General features: G+C 41.8%; 1 non-coding gene across 1 annotated transcript; it reads left to right on the plus strand.

The window, feature by feature from the left end:
- Nucleotides 1-5,225: 5,225 nt before the first annotated feature.
- Nucleotides 5,226-5,333, plus strand: LOC148546236 (small nucleolar RNA R71). Its single transcript, XR_015901453.1, has one exon. It is a non-coding gene; the product is annotated as a small nucleolar RNA R71 (small nucleolar RNA).
- The last annotated feature ends 667 nt before the right edge of the window (nucleotides 5,334-6,000 follow it).

The following is a 6,000-nucleotide window of genomic DNA, read 5'->3' on the forward strand; positions in this document are numbered from 1 at the left end:
CATCAGCAGTCATTCTTCAACCTCTGAATCTGATTTTTGCTCAAGTCCCTCAATTTCAGCCAGAAAATACCTGAAATCACAGAAAAACACACAAACTCATAGTAAAGTCCAGAATTGTGAATTTAACATAAAAACTAATGAAAACATCCCTAAAAGTAACTAGATCCTACTAAAAATATACTAAAAACAATGTCAAAAAGCGTATAAATTATCCGCTCATCACAACACCAAACTTAAATTGTTGCTTGTCCCCAAGCAACTGAAAATCAAATAGGATAAAAAGAAGAGAATATACTATAAATTCCAAACTATCAATGAAACAGAGCTTCAATCATATGAGCGGGACTTATAGCTTTTTGCCTCTTGAATAGTTTTGGCATCTCACTTTATCCATTGAAGTTCAGAATGATTGGCATCTATAGGAACTCAGAGTTTAGATAGTGTTATTGACTCTCCTAGTTCAGTATGATGATTCTTGAACACATCTATTTTATGAGTCTTGGCCGTGGCCCTAAGCACTTTGTTTTCCAGTATTACCACCGGATACATAAATGCCACAGACACATAATTGGGTGAACCTTTTCAGATTGTGACTCAGCTTTGCTAAAGTCCCCAATTAGAGGTGTCCAGGGTTCTTAAACACACTCTTTTTTTTGCTTTGGACCCTGACTTTAACCGCTCAGTCTCAAGTTTTCACTTGACACCTACACGCCACAAGCACATGGTTAGGGACAGCTTGGTTTAGCCGCTTAGACCAGGATTTTATTCCTGTAGGCCCTCCTATCCACTGATGCTCAAAGCCTTGGGATCTTTTTTATTTGCCCTTGCCTTTTGGTTTTAAGGGTTATTGGCTTTTTGCTCTTGCCTCTTGGTTTTAAGAGCTTTTGGCTTTTTCTGCTTGCTTTTTTTTTTCTACAAGCTTTGTTCTTTGCTGCTTTTTCTTGCTTCAAGAATCATTTTTATGATTTTTCAGATTATCAAATAACATGTCTCCTAGTCATCATTCTTTCAAGAGCCAACATATTTAACATTCTTAAACAACAACTTCAAAAGACATATGCACTGTTCAAGCATTCATTCAGAAAACAAGAAGCATTGTCACCACATCAATATAATTAAACTAAGTTCAAGGATAAATTCGAAACTCATGTACTTCTTGTTCTTTTGAATTAAAACATTTTTCATTTAAGAGAGGTGATGGATTCCTAGGACATTCATAACTTTAAGACAAAGTTACTAACTACTAATGATCATGTAATGAAGACACAAACATAGATAAGCACATAACATAGAAAACGAAAAACAGAAGAAATAAGAACAAGGAATGAATCCACCTTAGTGATGGTGGCGTTTCTTTCTTGAGGAACCAATGATGTCCTTGAGCTCTTCTATGTCTCTTCCTTGTTTTTGTTGCTCCTCCCTCATTGCTTTTTGATCTTCTCTTATTTCATGAAGGATGATGGAGTGCTCTTGATGTTCCACCCTTAGTTGTCCCATATTGGAACTCAATTCTCCTAGGGAGGTGTTAATTTGCTCCCAATAGTTTTGTGGAGGAAAATGCATTTGAGGCACCTCCGGGATCTCATTGTGATGAGCTTCATACGTCTCTTGAGCTCCATGAATGGGCTCTCTTGCTTGCTCCATCTTTTTCTTAGTGATGGGCTTGTCCTCTTTAATGAGGATATCTCCCTCTATGTCAATCCCAGCCGAATTGCATAGGTGGCAAATGAGGTGAGGAAAGGCTAACCTTGCCATAGTGGAGGACTTGTCAGCCACCTTGTAGAGTTCTTGAGGTATAATCTCATGAACTTCCACCTCCTCTCCAATCATGATGCTATGGATCATGATGGCCCGGTCTATAGTAACTTCAGACCGGTTGCTAGTGGGAATGATTGAGCATTGAATGAACTCCAACCATCCTCTAGCTACAGGCTTAAGGTCCAGTCTTCTTAGTTGAACCGGTTTGCCTTTTGAGTCAATTTTCCATTGAGCTCCTTCTACACATATGTCCATAAGGACTTGGTCCAACCTTTGATCAAAGTTGACTCTCCTTGTGTAGGGGCGTGCGTTCTCTTCCATGTTTGGCAAGTTGAACGCCAACCTCACATTTTCCGGACTAAAATCTAAGTATTTCCCTCGAACCATTGTAACATAGTTCTTTGGATCCGGGTTCTTACTTTGATCATGGTTCTTGGTGATCCATGCATTAGCATAGAACTTTTGAACCATTAGGATGCCGACTTGTTGGATGGGATTTGTTAGAACTTCCCAACCTCTTCTTTGAATTTCATGTCGGATCTCCGGATACTCATTTCTTTTGAGTTTGAAAGGGACCTCAGGGATCACCTTCTTCTTGGCCACAACATCATAGAAGTGGTCTTGACGGGCTTTGGAGATGAACCTTTCCATCTCCCATGACTCGGAGGTGGAAGCTTTTGTCTTCCCTTTTCCTTTTCTAGAGGATTCTCCGGTCTTAGGTGCCATCAATGGTAATGGAAAAACAAAAAGCTTATGCTTTTACCACACCAAACTTAGAATATTGCTCGCCCTCGAGCAATAAAAGAAAGAATAGAGGAAGAAGAAGAAGATATGGAGGAGTGGGAGAAGGGGTTGTGTTTCGGCCAAGAAGAGAAGAGAGTGTTGTGTTGTGTGAATTTGAAGAAGAATGGAGGGCGTTATATAGGGAAGGGAGGGGGGGTTAAGGTTTGGCCATTTAGGGTGGGTTTGGGTGGGAAATTGATTTTGAATTTTGAAGGTAGGTGGAGTTTATGAGGTAGGTTTATAGGGAAGAGTGGATGGATGTGAGTGGTGAAGAGGTGATGGGAAAGAGAGATTGAGGTGATTGGTGAAGGGTTTTGGGGAAGAGTGTTTATGGGATTGTGTGAAAGAGGGGTGAGAAGAAGTGAGTGGAGGTAGGTGGGGATCCTGTGGGGTCCACAGATCCTGAGATGATCCTGTGGGGTCCACAGATCCTGAGATGATCCTGTGGGATCCACAGATCCTGAGGTGATCCTGTGGGGTCCACAGATCCTGAGGTGTTCAAGGATTTACAACCTTGCACCAACTTAGGCATGTAAAATGCCCTTGCACACAACTCTGGGCGTTCAGCGCCAGGTTGGTGCCCATTTTGGGCGTTCAACGCCCATTTACTGGCCATTTCTGGCGTTGAACGCCAGAACCATGCTTGTTCTGGGCGTTCAGCGCCAGCTCCTCTCCAGGGTGCAATTCTGGCGTTCAGCGCCCAAATGATGCCCATTTTGGGCGTTCAGCGCCCAAATACTGCCCATTTTGGGCGTTCAGTGCCAGAACAATGCTCTGTTCTAGCGTTGAATGCCAGGCAGATGCTTCCTCCAGGGTGTGATTTTTCTTCTGCTGTTTTTGATTCCGTTTTCAATTTTTATATTTATTTTGTGACTCTACATGATTATGAACCTGTAGAGACATATAACCAAGAAAAATATAGTTAGATAAAAATTGGGTTGCCTCCCAACAAGCGCTTCTTTAATGTCAATAGCTTGACAGTGGGCTCTCATGGAGCCTCACAGATGTGCAGAGCTTTGTTGAGACCTCCCAACACCAAACTTAGAGTTTGGATATGGGGGTTTGACACCAAACTTAGAGTGTGGTTGTGGCCTCCCAACACCAAACTTAGAGTTTGACTGTGGGGGCTTTGGTTGACTCTGCTTTGAGAGAAGCTTTTTCTGCTTCCTCTCCATGGATGTAGAGAGAGATCCTTGAGTTGTAAACACAAGGTTGTCCTTATTTAATTGAAGGATCAATTCTCCTCTGTCCACATCAATCACAGCTCTTGCTGTGGCTAGGAAAGGTCTTCCTAGGATGATGGATTCATCCTCTTCCTTTCCAGTATCCAGGACTATGAAATCAGCAGGGATGTAAAGACCTTCAACCTTTACTAACACATCCTCTACTTGTCCATAAGCCTGTTTTCTGGAATTATCTGCCATCTCTAATGAGATTTTAGCAGCTTGTACCCCATAGATTCCCAGTTTCTCTATTACAGAGAGGGGCATGAGGTTTATCCCTGAACCAAGGTCACACAGAGCCTTAAAGATCATGGTGCCTATAGTACAAGGTATTATAAACTTTCCAGGATCCTGTCTCTTCTGAGGCAATGTCAGTTGATCCAGATCACTTAGTTCATTGATGAACAAGGGAGGTTCATCTTCCCAAGTATCAATGCCAAATAATTTGGCATTTAGCTTCATGATTGCACCAAGAAACTTGGCAGCTTGCTCTTCAGTAACATCCTCATTCTCTTCAGAAGAGGAATACTCATCAGAGCTCATGAATGGCATAAGGAGGTTCAATGGAATCTCTATGGTCTCTAGATGAGCCTCAGAGTCCTTTGGTTCCTCAGAGGGAAGCTCCTTATTGATCACTGGACATCCCAGGGGGTCTTCCCCCTTGGGATTCACGTCCTCTCCTTCCCTTACAGGTTCGGCCATGGTGCTTATGTCAATGGCCTTGCACTCTCCTTTTGGATTCTCTTCTGTATTGCTTGGGAGAGTACTGGGAGGGATTTCAGTGATCCTTTTACTCAGCTGGCCCACTTGTGCTTTCAAATTTCTAATGGAAGACCTTGTTTCATTCATGAAACTCACAGTGGCCTTAGATAGATCAGAGACTAAATTTGCTAAGCTAGATGGATTCTGCTCAGAATTCTCTGTCTGTTGCTGAGTGGATGATGGAAAAAGCTTGCTATTGCTAAACCTGTTTCTTCCACCATTATTAAAGCCTTGTTGAGGCTTTTGATCCTTCCATGAGAAATTTGGATGATTTTTCCATGATGAGTTATAGGTGTTTCCATAAGGTTCACCTAAGTAATTCACCTCTGCTATTGCAGGGCTCTCAGGATCATAAGCTTCTTCTTTAGAAGATGCCTCTTGAGTACTGTTGGATGCAGCTTGCATTCCATTCAGACTCTGAGAAATCATATTGACTTGCTGAGTCAATATTTTTTTCTGAGCCAATATGGCATTCAGAGTATCAACCTCAAGAACTCCCTTCTTCATAGGCGTCCCATTATTCACAGGATTCCTTTCAGAAGTGTACATGAACTGGTTATTAGCAACCATGTCAATGAGTTCTTGAGCTTCTGCAGGCATTTTCTTTAGGTGAATGGATCCACCTGCAGAAGTATCCAATGACATCTTTGATATCTCAGATAAACCATCATAGAAGATATCCAGGATGGTCCATTCTGAAAGCATGTCAGAAGGACACTTTTTGGTCAGCTGCTTGTATCTTTCCCAAGCTTCATAGAGGGATTCACCTTCTTTCTGTCTGAAGGTTTGAACATCCACTCTAAGCTTGCTCAGCTTTTGAAGAAGAAAGAACTTGGCTAAGAAAGCCGTGACCAGCTTATCCCAAGAGTTCAGGCTGTCTTTGGGTTGAGAGTCCAACCAGATTCTAGCTCTGTCTCTTACAGCAAATGGGAAAAGCATGAGCCTGTAGACTTCAGGATCTACTCCATTAGTCTTAACAGTATCACAGATCTGCAAGAATTCAGTTAAGAACTGAAAAGGATCTTCAGATGGAAGTCCATGAAACTTATAGTTCTGCTGCATCAGAGAAACTAGCTGAGGTTTCAGCTCAAAGTTGTTTGCTCCAATGGCAGGAATGGAGATGCTTCTTCCATGTAAATTGGAATTAGGTGCAGTAAAGTCACCAAGCATTCTCCTTGCATTATTATTATTTTCGGCTGCCATCTCCTCTTCCTGTTCGAAAATTTCTGAAAGGTTCTCTCTGGATTGTTGTAATTTAGCTTCTCTTAATTTCCTCTTCAGAGTCCTTTCAGGTTCTGGATCTGCTTCAATAAGAATGTTCTTGTCCTTGCTCCTGCTCATATGAAAAAGAGAGAACAGAAAAATAATAATAATAGGGGTCCTTTTTACCACAGTATAGAGGTCCCAGTGTGAGTAGAAGAAAAGAAGAAGAAGAAATTCGAACACAGATGGAAGAGGGGGTTCGAATTTGGGT

The sequence above is a fragment of the Arachis ipaensis genome, chromosome B9, assembly GCF_059453495.1.
Source record: "Arachis ipaensis isolate K30076 ecotype BB chromosome B9, ASM5945349v1, whole genome shotgun sequence".
Lineage (NCBI taxonomy): Eukaryota > Viridiplantae > Streptophyta > Magnoliopsida > Fabales > Fabaceae > Arachis > Arachis ipaensis.